This window comes from Nycticebus coucang, chromosome 1, assembly GCF_027406575.1.
Source record: "Nycticebus coucang isolate mNycCou1 chromosome 1, mNycCou1.pri, whole genome shotgun sequence".
Taxonomy (NCBI): domain Eukaryota; kingdom Metazoa; phylum Chordata; class Mammalia; order Primates; family Lorisidae; genus Nycticebus; species Nycticebus coucang.
The window spans coordinates 77685691-77703793 of record NC_069780.1 but is presented as its reverse complement, the minus strand read 5'-3'; the positions used below and the strand labels follow the sequence as shown (position 1 = coordinate 77703793).

Here is an 18103-nt window from a genome sequence, read left to right as displayed (position 1 = left end):
AAAAGCTATGATATTGACATTATTTGATACACAGGCACACTTATAAATTATCTTGATCGTTCTTTTTTGTTTTAGAGATAGTCTTACTCTGTCGCCTCAGGTAGAGTGCAGTGGTGTCATCATAGGTCACTGCAACCTCAAATTTCTAGGCTCAAGCAGTTCTCCTGCCTCAGACTCCTGAGTAGCTGGAAATACAGGCTGCTCCACAGCACCCAGATAATTTTTCTATTTTTAGTAAAGATTAGGTCTTGCTCTTGCTCAGGCTGTTCTCAAACTCCTGAACTCAAGCAATCCTTTGGTTTTGGTCTCCCAGTGTGCTATTACAGGCACGAGCCACCCTGCCCAGCCCATTATCTCATTCTTTACAATTAGTTTTCATTTGATTCTCTTAGAGAGTCCCACCATATAGTCCTTTTATTTGCAAATAACATTCATTTGCCTCTTTTCTGATTTTATGTCTTTGTAACTTTATTTTTTTCCTCTCTCACCCAGTTGCATAGGCTTGTGATTCCAAAACACCATTAATAAACAGTGAAAATAATGGACATACTTATTTCAGCCAGGATGTTTATGGAAATGTTCCAAAATTTCCTTTAAGCCCAAGATGGTTTGGGGGTTAAGATGGACACACTGTACCTTGCTAAAAATATTTGCCTATTATATTCTGAGTCTTTTTGTGTGTGGAGTGTGTAAATTTTGAGGCATTTTTTAAAAAATCAATAATAGATACTGAATTTTCTCAAATGCCTTTTCTATAAGTTTTTTTCAAATGATTGTTTTCTACTTATATTCAACAAGATGATGAATGTCATTAATAAATTTCATACTAATAAACTCTTCTTGCATCCCCCAATAAACCTCACTTGTTACAGTATTTTATGCATGTGAAGTTCGTATTCACCATGTTACTTCCTAAGTCACCCCACAACCCAGGCACTACTATCATGCCTGCTCTGCCCACCCCTCACTCTATTCCAGCCACACTGGCCTCCTCACTGTCCCTCAAACACACCAACCTCAGAGATTGTGCAATGCCTGCTAGACTTGCCATTCCCTGAATCGTCTGTTCCCAGCTATTCCTCTCTTCATTTATTCTGCTTATTTGTGACATAATTACAGAGGCATTCCCTGTCTGCCCCACATAAAACAGAAATCACCTTCCATTCTTTACCCCTGACCTTTTTTCATTTTTGTTTATGGCAACTGCCACCATCTAACATACATTCACATGTGAAATATTTGATTTCTGTTAATTCACATTACATTTCCCCCAGTAGAACGTAGCTCCATGAAAGCAGAGACTTCCTCTGCTTTTGCTAGTCGCTCGCTTCCCAACACCAAGAGCAGGACTGCCACATGGAAAAAAATTAGTATTTATTGAATGAATGAACAAATGAATGAATGGATATCCATTTTATACATAATAAAATTAAAGCTTACAGAAATTAAGTAACTAAAGTCACATATTGGTAGAGCTAAGAATAAAACCCCAGTCAAACTTTCGAATCCCTATCCTTAACCATTAAAACAAATGACAGGTGACTTTGAAGCACAGAAAATGCTCTTATAAACTCTAAAGAACAAGTCAATGACACCGTTGATTGAAAACCAAGAATAAAACAGTATAGATGGTCCACACACAAAAGAATCAGAGGACAGCCACCAAAGAACTCCTGAGAAATTATCAGAATTATATTGTTAGCTTTCCTTTCTCAGCACATGAACTTTACAGCAAACATCGCGAAGCTCTGCCCTTTATCCACACGTGTCCTTGGATAACCGAAAGATAAAACTAGATGCTTCAAGGATGAGTGGCCAATAAACATGTGTTTATTGCTGGCACAGGCAGACGCACATACTAGAAATACCACTTCTCAGGGGACTAGCCATATTATGACCAGTTCAAACACGAAGGATCTAGCTTTGAAAAAAGTATTTGCTTCAAATATTTTTGGTTTCAGGACCAGTGCCTGTGGCTCAAGTGCCTAAGGCGCCAGCCACATACACCTGAGCTGGCAAGTTCGAATCCAGCCAGGGCCCACCAAACAACAATGATGGCTGCAACCAAAAAATAGCCGGGCATTGTGGCGGGCACCTGTAGTCCCAGCTACTTGGGAGGCCGAGGCAGAAGAATTGCTTGAGCCCAGGAGTTGGAGGTTGCTATGAGCTGTGATGCCACAGCACTCTACCCAGGGCGACAGCTTGAGGCTCTGTCTCAAAAAAAAAAAAAAAGAAAAATATTTTTTTGGTTTCAAAACCAAAGAATCTTTTGTGGTTTCAATAAGCAAGTTATAATCAGGTATTCTTTGTATTCTTTTTCTCCCCATCACTGAGATATTTTCTTTCCCTGAACCAACTTCAGTCTAAAAACAAGATATCACAAATTTCCATTTTTGACATTAAACAGTATAGTATTTTTCAGAACTTAATCAAGCCCTGTATTTTAGAACTGTCAGCGTGATCCAACATTGCAATGTGTCACATTTAATTCCATCAATGTAAAGCATAATGAGTGAAGATTGAGCTAGTGAGGCATAACTAAATGTTTTTGAACTTGTGAATTCAAAAAGCAAAGCCCATTTGTGTTATTTCTAAATAGTAAATAAAATCATTTCCAACCTTTCACTATCAAATTACAGTAATTTTTCTACCAGCACACACTTGAGGAAAGCCACAAAAAGACTTTTCTAATAGTTCATTCTATTATTGCTCCTAACCTTCTAAACACTTCTCCTCATTGGCTTCTATTCAAAGGTAAATGGAAAGCAGTAAAATTTATGGAAAATATATTCAACTGCTTAAAATACGTCAACCAAAAAGATTTTAGAGCTGTATTATGAGTTGTGAAATTGCATCGCCTTCACTTAGCTTTCAGTTTCAATGATAGGTAACAAATCTGACAGAATGGTCAAGTTCTAAAACACCTCCCATACAGAACCTGACTCTTCCATCTCAAATTCCTACCTTGGTCAAGGCCAGAGTAAATACCTGTCCTTCACATTTTTACACAACATCACTTTGTATGCTATAAATATAAACTTTCACACAGGGAGGAAGCAAATTCCAGTGTACTGGACAAATTTCTGCTCTCTTAGACCAGTCTGTCAATTGTTCCCTTGACTTTCTAGGCTGTCTAGATAGTGAAAGGAAGAAAAAGATCTTTCTGTAAAACTGTAAAGTGTAACTAGATAAGTTTGCCCTTTAAGCTGTTCTCACAGAGAAGTAAGATAAAACTCAAGTCTAAGGTTTTAAATTTAGCTATGAAAATTATATGCTAGCAATTGACTAAAATGCTGCAAGATTTTAATAAAAGAAGATTAAAGTCAATTGATGTCAATTTTTACATTTTCTGCTCCAAGGAGGAGACATTAAAAAAGAATTTTTTAAAAAATGACAATTGTACCAGTTCAGAAACGCCTTAGAGTAGGAAAGTGAGGGAGTCTAAAGAGCATTAACTATTTAAAAAGGAGGCTAGACTCTAAAAAATTAAAAAAAAAAAAAGATTAGCATTGAGAACTCACCTTAAAAAATCTCAGCTTATACAAGAAAGTAATTTATTCATCTTGCATAACACTATTTCATTTTATTTAGTAGTTTCTCTAAGAATTCTAGAGAACTTTATAATTATGGAGTTAATCCTTCATTTACCAGTATGAAAAGAAAAGGCAGTCTGGTGCAGTGGGGCTCATGCCTATAATCCTAGGTCTCCGGGAGGGTGAGGCAAGTGGGTTGCCTGAGTTCAGGAGTTACAGACCAGTTTGAGCAACAGTAAAACCCCATCTCTACTAAAAACAGAAAAAATTAGCATGGTGTTGTGGTGGGTGCCTGTAATCCCAGCTATTAGGGAGGCCAAAGCAAAAGGATCACCTGAGTCCAGCAGTTTGAGGTTGCTGTGAGCTGTGACACCACAGCACTCTACTCAGGGCGACAGCTTGAGACTCTGTCTCAAAAATAATATTAATAATAATAAATAAATAAAAGGAAAAGGCACTATTATTATCATTTACAAACATATAGGGATTTTAATAACCAAAACAATAAGAAAATTTCAAGAAACCCCAAAGAAAAGAAGACAAGAAGTACATCCATTATGGCTTTTTTGGCTTGGGTTTTTTGCAGGGGAGAAGGTGCAATATATAATAAAAACAGAACTACGTGCAATATAAGACAGGCTTAAGTAAGCGAGCAGATTTGGAGTTTACTGTGCAATGATCTTGCCACAGACTTACAGGGCAAAGAAAGAACTTGATATAATCCCCATGTACCCGCTGACATTCAAAAATACCTTTTTAATATCAAGTCCTAATGTGCTGCATGTTTTATAATCCCAACAAACAGACTAACATCAGGCATCACTACTTATATTCCTGTCTTTGAATACTCAAAGTAAGGAATGCCCCGAAGCATGAAGTGGCAGACAAAATCTAACTTTCATATGAAACTTCTAACAGAGAAAACGTTAAGACAATGAAGTAAGACAAGTGGCTACAAAAAAGAAGAAAATCTAAGAGGAAAAGATTCCACTATTCTCAGAGGCGGACTGGAAAGAGAAAGTGTGGTAAACATCCTTGGCAGTCATAGGGCACCTTGTACATGTCTCCATTAATATTTGTTTACATCTTTTTATCCTCCCAGGAGGCTGTGATAGCAAAGAATTGGCTTCATATCATCCCGGCCTACAAGCCACAGAATTCAAATAAATGAACCAAGTGTTGAATCAATTAAACATTCTTAAATTCTCTTGATAAAAAATATTCATGGTGTTTGTATAATGTGAATTTCATCTCAATTTTTCAAAGACCAAAAAAGAAAAGACATGGCCTAGATAAATGTTTAAAGCTAACTGACAAGGAAAGAATCTTTAAAATGATCAAGGTAAAGCTATTAATATTTTGAAGTAAGTTCATAAGTCACGGGACTCTAACTTAATGATAATGTTTTACAATAACCATTAAGTCTTATAATCTCACATATATTTCCTAACCCTAAATACATCCAGTGTCTGTTCAGACAGGTGAGTACACACCTCAAAATACTCCCAAGTTATATAAGGTTTCTAGGTCTGCTGATTGGCATGCTGTTGAAACTATGATTTACTTTATTTAGATATAAATATATTCCATAATACAGGTTCTCCCATAGAAGCATAGATTCAAGTGCTGTTTTGGTTTTCTTCTCCTCCTGATTGGGAAAAAAATGCACCAAAGTTGAAGAAAAAAAAAAATAAAAAGAACAATGCCAGGAGAGATCCAGAGTTAAAAGGAATTTGGGGGAAATCTAGGGATCTACTTCTCTTCAGGGTTCCCCTTGGCCTTGACCTTTTTTTTCTTTTTTTAAATTATTGTTTCAGGTTAATTTCAGGATACAAAGAATTAGGCTATAATGCTAGCATTTGTTAGGTAGAGTTCCTATTATATTTGTGTTCCAGCCCCAAGAGGTGTGCCACATATCCTAACATTGTGCCCATTAAGTGGGAGAATACCAATACGCCTCCCTCCTCCCCTCTCCCCGCTTCCTCGTTCCCCTCAAAATATGGACCGCTTCATAGATTTGCGTGTCATCCTTGCATCACCCTTGCACAGGGGCCATGCTAATCTTTTCTGTATCATGCCAATTTTAGGACATGTGCTGCCGAAGCAAGCACTGGCCTTAACTCTTTGAATCTGTTGCACTGCCAAGAAATATAAAGACCACCACCACAGGTTGGGACTGACTGGTACATGGCTCTGGAGCTCCTGAAACAAGCACCTTTCCTTGATCCCCCTTAATCTCCTCCACAAATGCACTCAGTGATCCCACAGAGTAAGAGTCCCTGAAACGGAAACAACCAAAAACCTTGTTCAAGTAAAAATGTGATCTTTGGCATCATGCTCTCATTTTGAAAGGTTAAATCTACATCAGCTAACATATGAAGCAATTAACATCATCGTGCCCACAGTCTCTGCCCCACAAATTAAAATCCTGGAAGAAAAATGCAATGCTGCCATAGGCCAAAGAAAGGAAAATGAAAACTTCAGTAGAAGGATGCAAAGAGCCAAGATAATCAGTTACTCAGTCTCAACTCATAATACTGGCATCCATGACTAAAAGAACACAGAGGTTTCATACAGTCTGTCAGCTTTCACTAGATAGACTCTAAGAAAGCAGAGCAGAAATCCTCTTTCTTGTCATTACCATTTAACAAATCACAAGTATATAAACCCTAAAATTAATACAGAAATTTATACTCCACCCAAAAATAATGCCCAAATGATATTAAAAATACATATTCACTTACTTGCTCAGAGTTCACTGTCATAATCAAACCTCTGCTTTCCTGGCAGAAAGAAATACCACCCACACTCACTAATACCTTTTCTACCTCAAGGTGGATGGGAACTGAAATAAATGACTGACATCCTTTCAGTGACCCCACTGAAGTGAGAGAATAATTCCTGTCAGAACAAGAATCTTTGTAAGAATTTTTCTAAGCACAAACACTCCTTTTGAAAATGCTCTGGCCCCAAACCTCAGCACAAACACCTTTTATATGGCAGCCTGCCTTAACATACGGCATCTCTTTACTGACTAAATCATAGACATAGCCTGCTTGCAAAGTAAAAGTAAATTAAACATCCACATTTACAGCTTTCTTTTCTACACTACTGGGCAAAAAGCCTGAGTGGAATGAACTGAAGTGCTGACCCCTAGCTTAAACACAAATGGAATTACCCCACCACACATTATTTAAAAATGCAAAGCACAATTCTCAAGTTAATTTGTCACTTGGAGAAATCGCTATGCTTTTATGACGAAATTCATTTATGAGAAGCTCTTAGCACAGTTTTCCCCTTAACCTTCTCAATTTATCTTACATTTGCTACTCTTCCACAGCAAACTTTTATGTGCAATTTTAAGGCTATGTAATGTAAGTCAAAGGCACTAGTCTTTGAAACCCAAAGAACAATCTAATGAAAATGAGGTGATGCCAGCAGCTGCCAATGATTTGCCATCTCCTGACCCAACATGCTAAAAAAATATGATTGGGAAGGATTTTGCAAGATCTCTGTGGAGGACAAAAGAAGATATAGCTTTTATTTGACTGTGAAAATTGGAAATTATATCTATAAAGTTTTATTCTTTTTTTCTTTTATAAAGTTTTATTTTTTAAAAGACCACTAAAATAGGCCAGGCATGATGGCTCACGCCTGTAATCCTAGCACACTGGGAGGCTGAGAGGGGAGTATCCCTAGAACTCAGGAGTTCAAGACCAGCCTAAGCAACAGTGAGACCCCTGCCTTTACTAAAAATAGAAAAAATTAGCTGGGCATCTTATTGGGTGCCTATAGTCCCAGCTACTTGGGAGGCTAAGGCAGGAGGATCACTTTGAGCCCAGGAATTTGAGGTTGCTGTGAGCTATGATGACACCACATCACTCTAGCCTGTGCAACAGAATGGACTCTGCCCCCATTCCAATAAAGCAACTAAAATTAGAAACAGCAAAAAGGAAATCCACAATTTTAACATGATCCATTTCTTTTAGAGACAATAATGATTTACATGCCAGTAAAAATTAGTTTTTTAGACTTTTGAGACTTCTCTGGGCCATCAAATGTATTTAAAAAGAACTAGAACATGAGCCCACTCTGAGTGTCCAAAGCAGTATGATGTATGAACCTAATGATACTGTTTCACTCCTTTCCCTAAGTCTTATTGGTGGTATCACCTATAAAAAATAGGGATAATATCACTCCTGCTCTACATACCTCACCACATCAAATTTTAAAAAGAAACCACACCTGAAATCACTGGGTAAGCTGGAAAGCACCATCCAAATGCATTACTATTATTGACAGCCACACATGTCACCACTCCCAAACACCAAAAACAGAAAAGCACAAGTACAGACCCAGTCTTACTCAACTTAATGTATACAGTAACACCTGAGTAGACAAGACAGGCTGAAACAGGATTGCAAAATCTGAACTGAAAGCTCTTCCAGTTCAATGGCTACAAATCTTGTAGAACTATTATCTAAAAGCAACTAAAGCAACAGTAAGTCAGATTTTTGTTATGAAGGAGTGGGGCATGGGGTGGAGGGAGCCTTTCTAGAATCTGATGAAAACTGTAGGCCCTCCACCCACAATAAGTATACCCATACATTCAAGCAAAGTTATTTTTCTGATATGTGGGTGAGTTCTTTAGACCCCAGGCCAGGATCCCCTACTATAGGCTATTATAAAACTGCCTAGTTAATCATAAAAACACAAGAAGAAAAGAAAGCAATTATAATGATGATAAAGTACCCCAGATAAGATGATGACAGATACATAGGTGCTGCCATTAGGAAATCTTCCCTGGACCTTCATCAGAGACATGCAGCTGAGAGGTCTGCAATTCCAGTTACCTCAGCAGTATTCAGACGACAAGGCCCTGAGAGGGCAAGCAGAAAATCACCTCCTTTGATAAACAACCTGGCTTCCAACTCCAAGGTAACAGTTGGAACAACCTAAAGGACAGTATTATACACATCTAGTAGCTGCTTTAGAATTTCTGTATAAAGGGCCTTAGAGGCAATCTAACTGGAAGCCCCAGGTAGGGTACTTTTACTTTTGAAGCTAAAATTGCCTGAGACTTCCACATCAGATTGAAAAAATATCCAATTTCCAAAGCAAAGCAAGAAGAGTGCTGTGGAGAGGAAAGGAAATGGGGTTACAACACCACAGGCCAACTCTTTGGCTCTTGGCACTTTCATGGGTTCACTGATACCAGCGGTTCTCAAACTTTACCATACAAGAGAATCACCTAGAACATTTATTAAATACAAATTGCTGGGCTTGGGCTCCAACCCCAAAATTTCTGATTCAGCATTTCTGGGGACTGGGAGGCCAAGAATTTATATTCCAACAAGTGTTAGGGCCGGTGATACAGCCAGCCAGGAGGCCATACTGTGAGAATCATTAATCTATATAAGGAGACCCTACCTTATCGAGGACATCCCTCGTCTGCACTTACATAGTGCCATCCAGATGCCATACTCATCATCAAATAAAAAAATGTCACCAGATCAACCTGTCACCTATGGCACATCAGTACCTACTGGTTGGGCTGAACATTCAAGATACACAGTAAGCTTCTCAATGACTGATGAGTGTGTGCAGATAATTTACACTGTATTCGAATGCAGAAGAAGAACCTGGAATAGTTTTGTTTTAAAATTTTACCTTCAGGAAGCAATAACAGCAAATTGCTGCTAAGCATTTTCACTTAACACTTAGTAAGCCATCCATTACTACAGAACTACAGTTTTCAAATTGAACTCCACAGAGCTCCAGATACCACAGCAGGGGTAGGGAAAGGATGGAGGCTTTGAGACTTTCCACTCTGTTTCTCTATGAGCCACAAGCTCACCTTTTCTCAGACTAGGATGAATTCTATTACATTTTTAATGATTTTACTGTCCCTAGTGGGAGGGGGTTAAAAAGCACCAGATTTGATTACCTCTAGGAGTCCTGCCATTTTGGTGATTCTCCCACACGTATTATAGTATTATAATGCAATCACAGGTTAAGTGGCACATAACAAAAATAAAAATATCAAACTAGCCCAGTAGCTTTTAGAGGCTACTAACAGTATCAGAATGAGAGGTTAGCAGTCAGGTCACATTTGTGTTTGGGACAAAAGTCTGAACGCTGTACACAGGAGCTTCCAAACTCACCGGGGGCAGCAACCAAACCTCTGTAAATGAAATACAAAAAGGAGAAAAATTTCAGGGGTAATTATCTTTATGTAATCTTGCCCAATGAAGCAGACACCTTGCAGAAACCAGGGTCTTTTCAGTAAGTGCATGGTGATACTGTAAGATACAGAACAAGATGCCCCATTCTCAGGACTGTTACTGGATGGGGTCACCTACTAAACAGTCAAAACTTTTCTTTGTGACACATATTTGTAAGCTTGAAGTAAGTTCTGTAGATTATTACTATAGTCCACAACTAGATGACAGATGAAAGAAAAGAGAAGATTAGGGGATAGATGGGTATATCTTTTGCTAGCAGCTTTAATTTATAAGCCACCCGTAATTCCAGATTCAAAACCATCTACAAGGGGTAAAGGAGGACGTGAACCTTCCAGATGGAAGGCCATCTACCCCTAGGATGCCAAAACAGTCTGTAATGACTAAGGGCCCTCTCATGGTATGAAAGATATGAACTTGGTGCAAAACATAAAGGACAGGAAGAACACCTTCAAGGCTGCTGGGATCTCATACACACCATCATTCTACACTTCCCCATTGCTACCTTCTTTGAGGACATTTACAGGTAAGAAGAAAAGATAGTCTCAGAGAGTCAGTAATGTGCAGTCCAGTTCCAACAGATGATTTAAATCAAGCAGCAAAACCACCCCATCTAAAAAAAGCAGCTGGAATGTCTCTATATACTCTAGAGATCATGGGGGTAGGGAGGACATCAGGTAGAGAGATGTTATGTATTCATTATTTTATTCAACAAAAACGTCTTCTGAGCTCCTTTGGCAATGATGAATAACACATAGTCCCAAGTCTCCAGAAGCTCGCAGGGACTCAGGAGAGCCACCCTCATCCAACCAACACAGTGAAGTCACAGCTAATGGTGCAGGGAACCAGGTTAGAGTTCAAAGTAAAACAAAGGCACCAATTACAAAGTCAATTTCAATCCTTGAAAATTCCCAGAAATTCCTCAGAAAATACAATACTATGCTATTTCTTAATAAGCCCAAAATAAGCTGTTTTTCCTGATCCTTGGAAAAAACAATTGTCTGTTCAGGCAAACACCAAGTTGGCTTGCATTTTATGGGCCACACTGTTAAAACCAAAATGCTCACACCCTGAGAGGAAATTCAATCTCCCCATAAACAGCAGGCTCACATCTCCCATTTCATGTTCACTCCAGGACTTTGCTCATCATATTTCAACTGTTACTTCTTGCCCTCCTTTTTCTTTTGGCTGAGTACATTAGTTGAATTCCCATGTGTAAAATATAAATGTAGTATGTCTCCACTATAATACCATCATCTTTTTTTTTAATATGAATTGATGAATTTGAGTTTATTGATGAATTTTTGATATATATATATATATATATTTTTTTTTTTTTTCAGTTTTTGGCCAAGGCTGGGTTTGAACCCACCACCTCCGGCATATGGGGCTGGCACCTTACTCCTTTGAGCCACAGGCCCACCCATAATACCATCATCTTAATATGTACCCAAAAGCATTGGAAAAACTGCCATTTCTTTAACATACTATAGAATCCTTCTTTTGAATACAAATCTGTAACAGTAACAGGGTTACAAATTAATTGTGCACAAGGGAATGATAGATTTTACCAAATTAGTTCCAGTTATCTGGAGAGACTACAGACCAGATAGTCAACAGGTAAGTTTTTAGTAGGGGGAAAGAAAATCAAGAAAGATATAGAACTTTTAAAGTATACCGCCCCCCCGCCCCCCCCAGCAACTTGGGCTCTTTCAGGAAACAATAAGTGGAAGGTTGGGTGGGTGGCGCTAACCCAAGGTGGGTGGCGCCTGTGGCCCAGTAAGTAGTGCACTGGCCCCATATACTAAGGGTGGTGGGTTTGAACCCAGCCCCAGCCTAACTAAAAATAAAAATAAAAAAAACAAGGCTAACCAGGGTGCATATCAAGATAAGGCCTGGAGGGAGCTAAAGAGGAGTCCAAAGACACAAGTCACAAAGCTCTTCATGGGCAGTCCTACCTTCTATATATTACAAAGAGGGTCCCTTGCCCAAAGACTTTCAGGTCAGGGGTGATTCAAGAAAAAGAGATGGGCCTGTGAGGTTACTATGATCTGACTCAACTAGACTACCTATCAGTTACAGTCCCAATGGCTACCGTCTTTCATTACCTTCAAAGTCAAATACACTGTTGTGGCTCCAAACTTCCTTAAACTAGAATCATATAGCCCCCTATATCCCTTTCCATGTTTTAAATTTTAATGTTAATTGACATGTAATAATTTACATTATTCATGGGGTATATCATGAAGTTTCGATACATATAATGTATAGTGACCAGTATAAATAGCATATCCATCATCTCAAACTTTACTATTTCTCTGTGTTGGCAACATTCAATACCCTCCTTCTAGCTACCTGAAACTATATTTTATTGTTAACTATAGTCATCCTACAGTGGCATGGCCACAAGAATGAGTGCCATATCTACCACACCTCAGGCTCGGTTAAGCAGCAAAAATAAAATAAATTTGGACCATTTGCTAAGAAACCTGGCCCTCTCCTACTCCCAGAGACACATTTATGCATTACTTTACTCAACAACAAATGGCTTCCAAAAATACTCCCTGCCTCTTCCTAAAGATCTCTTCACCTCCCTTTCTTAGCCCTTTTCTCACATGTTAGAGCACAGATTCTGGCGGCCTCTGAGGAGGCTGCATACCTGACCACTGTCCGTCCTAACACCCTGTCATTATTTTCAGCTAGCTGGGCACCCCTCCCTCTTCTTTCCTCTTAGGATTCCAGTTCCTGTTCAGCTGGTTTCCTTCAACCTTCCACTTATTCACTACTTAGCCTCTAGTATTCCAGCCTGGAAGAATAGATGGCATTTTTAAAGGCAAAAACCACAAAAGAAAACTGCTTATAGTCAAATAAACTTCACACACATTTTCATACAACTTCACAATTTAAGCTGTGTTGCATTTTCCTAGATGCAAATGCTTCAGAAATCTTCTACTCCTCTACTATAGCCTTAAAATCATTCATTTCTTCATTTCCCTCCTCCAGGGAATTCCTAATCTGCTCAGAACTTTTACTTGAGCTCAATCCACACTTACAACAGCTTCATTTGGTAAGTTCTTCATCTGATTTTGGAAATGAACATTTTTAAGCAAGCAATTAAAAATGACTAGTAAATCTGTTCTTGACAGGATTAGACTTACCTCTAATGAGACAAAATGACAACCACATGGCTTGCTGCCAAAGTATCACGAGTAGTCTAGGAATTAGACTCAAAATAGCTGACAGACTCTGAAATACAGAGTGACCTTCTCTATACTTTCTATATTCTGCTTGTTTTGAACTATGTGCAAGATAGAAACTTGAAATACTAAGGTAGCCATTTAAAAAGAGACCTTCAACTCAAGAGTTAGGAAGAAGTGTTAGAGGCAGATACTCCAGCAGAGACTTACAAACTAGATAGGAGTAGCTATTTTTAATCTGCAGAGAATATGAAATATATAATATACAGTTTTCCTAAATGTTATGCTCTAAAATATTTCATTAACTTTTTTTAACCTTGGAGAATAAAATAGCCCTGTCTTTCCTAAAGTAGTTTTCTTCTCTTACACAAATTTAAACCTAATAATAGGAAGGACCTCTAAAAAATTATTTAAATGTAGAACATATTAAAAGTTATCCACATTTTGATAAACAATGTATCAGCATTCACATTATCATAATAATGTATCCTCAAATATCAAAAAGAAATACCATTCTTTATTAGATATGCACAATTTCAAAAATAAAAGTTTTCCTATATTGGGAGAATAACCAAACTCTTAAAACATGAAATGTCATAAGCATTCAAAATAGTGATCTTGAGATTACCTTTATTTCATTTGCACAAAAATTGCAAGCATCTGCCATGTGATACAAAAATGTAAATAGCTAAATTTCAAGCGTGTGCAAAAGTGTGTACAAAATTACTCCCTCTCTCTCCCCACCAACCTTAAGAAACAGTTGTTGGTTTTTGGTAGCTCTACAGTGAGGATATTAATACGTTAAGCCATTCTAGTTTCAACCACTGTTCTGATTTCTTGCTTCAGAAACCACTGCCACAAACACTAGAGATAAATAAAAGAGATTAATGTAGTATTACCTTGAAGAAGCAATTAAAAGTTTAAAAGCAGCAACTAAACCCAAAACCATTTGCTCTTTCAGGATAGGAAGTTGAAGATAATCTTATTTACAATAAACATAAATCACTTGAGATATGGCCAAATTCTTAAATGATATTCCATCCAGATGGAAACTTTGCAAAGCTAGGAGCTGCTTACATAAGTATTTACTTCCAACTCTGAAAAACAAACTGGACCAGTTTTTCTTGTCGCTTCTAGGAAAATGATCATTTTAAACTAATGAAATAATTCAACGGAAGGGCTTTCCTCAATCCTCTCACTCTCCCTTTCTGGACCCACCCCAGCCCCCTTCCTCCAGGGTATCAGGTTTCTTACAACTAAGTTTGCTTCCTCCTTTAGAATCTATTTTAAAGTCTTTAGGTGGCAGAAAGCAAACTCTATCAAGTAATCTTACCTCTTACCTTCTCATATGTTCCTATAGCAAATTCACATTTTTCAGGAGATAAAAATCAAAACACAGTCCTTCAATTTTTTTCATGTGTGTATATGTGTATATATAGATACTTTTAAAAAAAATTCTCTTTGCGGCTTTGTAAAGTTTATGCAGGCAGGCCCCTCACAGAGGCTGCTGTGTTTCCTAGGGTTCACATCCATGTGCAGCCAGTTAGAAACAATTTGGCTTTACTTTTCTTTTCCTTGTGTTAAACTCAGCTAAACAGAGAGGCTTTGAGAGCTATAAAGTACAAGTCAGCCACTTGTTTGTTTAAAGGTGCTATGTTAACAGCAAAACATTTTGGTGGTGCCAGTTAGCTCAACCACCAAAGGTTTGTGAGGATACCTTCTTTACGACCCTATTTCTACCAAGTATCACAGGAAATGCCAGTGATCCTGATAAAGATCCACTACGCCCAAGAAGAGACTCTGTGGCATGTGAGTAGGAGCCACGTGAGATAAGCCAAACAAGAGATAGTCCCCCTGCACCCAGACTAAAACCTCATTTAGTTTTAAAGTGTACTGTAACAGGAAGCCTTGTATTACTGCTCTAGATATTCCCTCATACAAAGTTAAGGAGCCAAGGATACAAAATATCTTGGTAGAACTCACTCACATCTGCCAAAACCTACATTACAAGCTCCTACTAAACTTCCATTTACTGCTTTTCCATTCCCAGACGCTGTACACACGCCCACACAAGTCACCTGCACCTCACAAAAACTATCACTTTCTCTACCTTCTACCAAGGCAATTGCTTTCCCAATTCTTTTCTGGAGCCTATTCACAGCACAGCAGACCCCTCTTCCTACAGGACCAAGAACACTGCCCTTTCTTCCAGCCCTGCCTGCTTCTGCCAGGTTACAAAACTGACAAATGCCAACGCCTAAGTGGCTTAACCACTATTTTCCTGCCTACTCAATGCAATCCCAAATTCTGTGGCCTAAAATCAAAATACAAGTGTCAAGATCTCGAGTTAGACAAACATACCTTTGACTCTGCTACCTAATTATCTCAATGACAGGGGCAAATAACCTCCCTAGGCCTTCTTTATCTCTAGGGTAGGAGAAAAAGAAATATTTACATTTCCTGTAAAGAGGAAAGTAATGCATGTGAGATAATGCATGTGCCTAGCACATAGTAAGCTCTCAATAAATGTTGGCTCTTTCTATTACTCATTATGTGACTGTTACTACTAAGGTGGTCATATGAACTGGCAGGCTTCAAGCCAAATGTGGACTTTCTGTTTGGCCATCAAAATACATTTTTTGTTTTTCTATTACCTTCGGAGGTATAAACGAACGCCAGTCTGTCACAGTCCTTACCCCACCTTCCTAGAATCTTCTATTCTTATTATACTACCTTCCTGGCTTCTGAGTTTGGGACCCTCATTCCTCAAAAAAAAGTCTCAGACATAACAAGGAATTTTTTTTAAACAAAGACATTATATAATAGAAGTGGGGCAGCTAAGCATTATACTCGAAATGCCTTTTTTAAAACCATAGCAAAGAACCACTAATTTCCAAAAAGGTTAAGCCTCTCAATCAGTGAAAAGGCATATATGTGGAAGGTGAGGGGAAAGGAATAAACTCTGCTTTGCAGTTTATAGTCAGTAATAACGTCCAGAATATGAGGAATTTGTGAGGTTCTTCTAAAACACAAAATCCCACTGCTCCCTTTCCTGGTCTGGCACAAAATAGAGTAAATATAATAATGTCAAATTCAAAAAGTACACTTCAAAAGCTAGGGCTCATCCCTCATGCAGAAGGCTACTGGCAAGGCAATTTCCTGTTCCAAATGCACCTGTCAGTGATCAAGGTCTTAAATTCACTTAACAGATTTTCACATATCAAAATATTTAGGTTGCTTGACATTTAATATTTTCTCTATTTTTACTAACTTAAAGATTTTCCACCAATGGAAAAAAAATAATTATAATTAAGAAACACATACCTTCTTAACATGAATCACTTCTGGGGGGAAATTATAGAAGGTATAGAAAAATTAAATGCTGTAAAATGGTAAAGATATTTACCTAGTACAGAGATTTACTGATATCACAAAATTAAATAACCATAATTCCCTTTATTAGAAAATCTCTATCACCCTCTATCATTCCCAAAAGTGTATCCACTGAAAACATTCTCTTTAAAATAAGGTTATTAGCTCTTAAATAATAAAAACAAATATCCTGAGGGACTTTACCTAACAAATGCAATCAATGTAACCTGGTTCTTTGTACCCTCAATGAATCCCCAAAAATAAAAAAAAATAAAAAATAGGCTTTGCTCAAGGTGTATGAAATTTTTCAAAATAACTACAAAGTAAAAGGTAAACAGTGCAAAGTTATCATCACAATAACCAATATATGTACAATGATCTTGTATAAGTCCAACTCACTTATTTTTATGGAATCCATACACCTTCTGGTCTGATAATTCAAAGGAATATTATCAAAGTCATTTTCATAAGAAAAAAGTAAGGGCATAATAGTGGTTAATTCTAGGTGGCCAGATTAGAGATGATTTATTTTTCTTTTGTGTGTTATGTATATTTTTCCAAGTCTTCTGCTGTATAAAAGTTATTACTTCCATTATCAGGTTAAAAATGTTTATTTATACATTTTAACAATACTGTATACAACCACCACTGGAAGATCGGGTACATTTTCCAAAGGGCCTTGTATGGAATCGGAAGTAAATGCCCAGAAAGTAGCTCTCTGCCTGCTGTTCCTCATTTGCTTTCCCCTTCATTTCATCTTCTAAGAGGTTTAATGACCACTCTCCTCCCTAGAGTTAGTTCCATAGCACTTAAGCTCTGTACCACACCGTGTAGTTCTTTCTGCCGCCAGTGGGGTGTTCTCTAAGGCTCTCTGCTTCTATTTTATACTCCAGACTGCTTTCAACAGGAACTGTGTTTTATATTTGTTATATATACCTCTACAGAGTTTAGCACAGCTCTGATCACCCAGCAGACTTCTAGTATCTATTTGTTAAATATAAATGAAACAATGCATCAATCAATTAATTAACAGTAAAATAAACCCATCCTCTGCTTCTTTGCCTCTGGAAGCAGTGCTGCATTCTGTGTAATAATAAAGACCGAGGTGTGGTCCCACTGACCCAGATCAGGACCACTGTGGGAAGGTTTTCAGAAAACAACCACAGCATTGAAGGAAGAAATGGCTTCTCCCTGAACCAGCTATGAACTTCCAAAGAAAGAAGAACAGATCTGGGGGTGCCACATTTCAAGAAAGCAATGAAATCAACTCCTATTCCTTCCATCATTCCTTTGGAAAAGTGTGAGATGTTAGCTCTAGACTCGTAATCCAGCTTTACTATTCCAAAGAGAATTCAATCAGCAATCAGTATGAGGCAGGAGTAGCTAATCACTGCTGGGAGATGACCTGCCCGTCTTTAATGACAGCAGTAGTTATCTCAGTTTACAAAGTCTGTAAAGCACTGGCAGGGTTTTCAGGGTTCTTACACAAGATGCTATTATTACAGTGACGCTGAAAACCAGCTAATAATGGAGGAAACATCCATACAGTCTTTGGCTTCAATTGCTTTAATTATATTTTCTATGAATTTTCTTTTTCTTTTTTTTTTTGTAGAGACAGAGTCTCAGTGTACCGCCCTCGGGTAGAGTGCCATGGCGTCACACGGCTCACAGCAACCTCTAACTCTTGGGCTCACGCGATTCTCCTGCCTCAGCCTCCCGAGCAGCTGGGACTACAGGCGCGCACCACAACGCCCGGCTA

General features: G+C 38.1%; 1 protein-coding gene and 1 pseudogene across 4 annotated transcripts in view; both read right to left on the bottom strand.

Moving 5' to 3' along the window:
* FHIP1A (FHF complex subunit HOOK interacting protein 1A) overlaps window positions 1–18103 on the bottom strand; it is a 335356-nt gene that overhangs the window by 267897 nt on the left and 49356 nt on the right. The window lies entirely within an intron of this gene.
* On the bottom strand, window positions 5527–5644 carry LOC128592666 (uncharacterized; annotated as a pseudogene).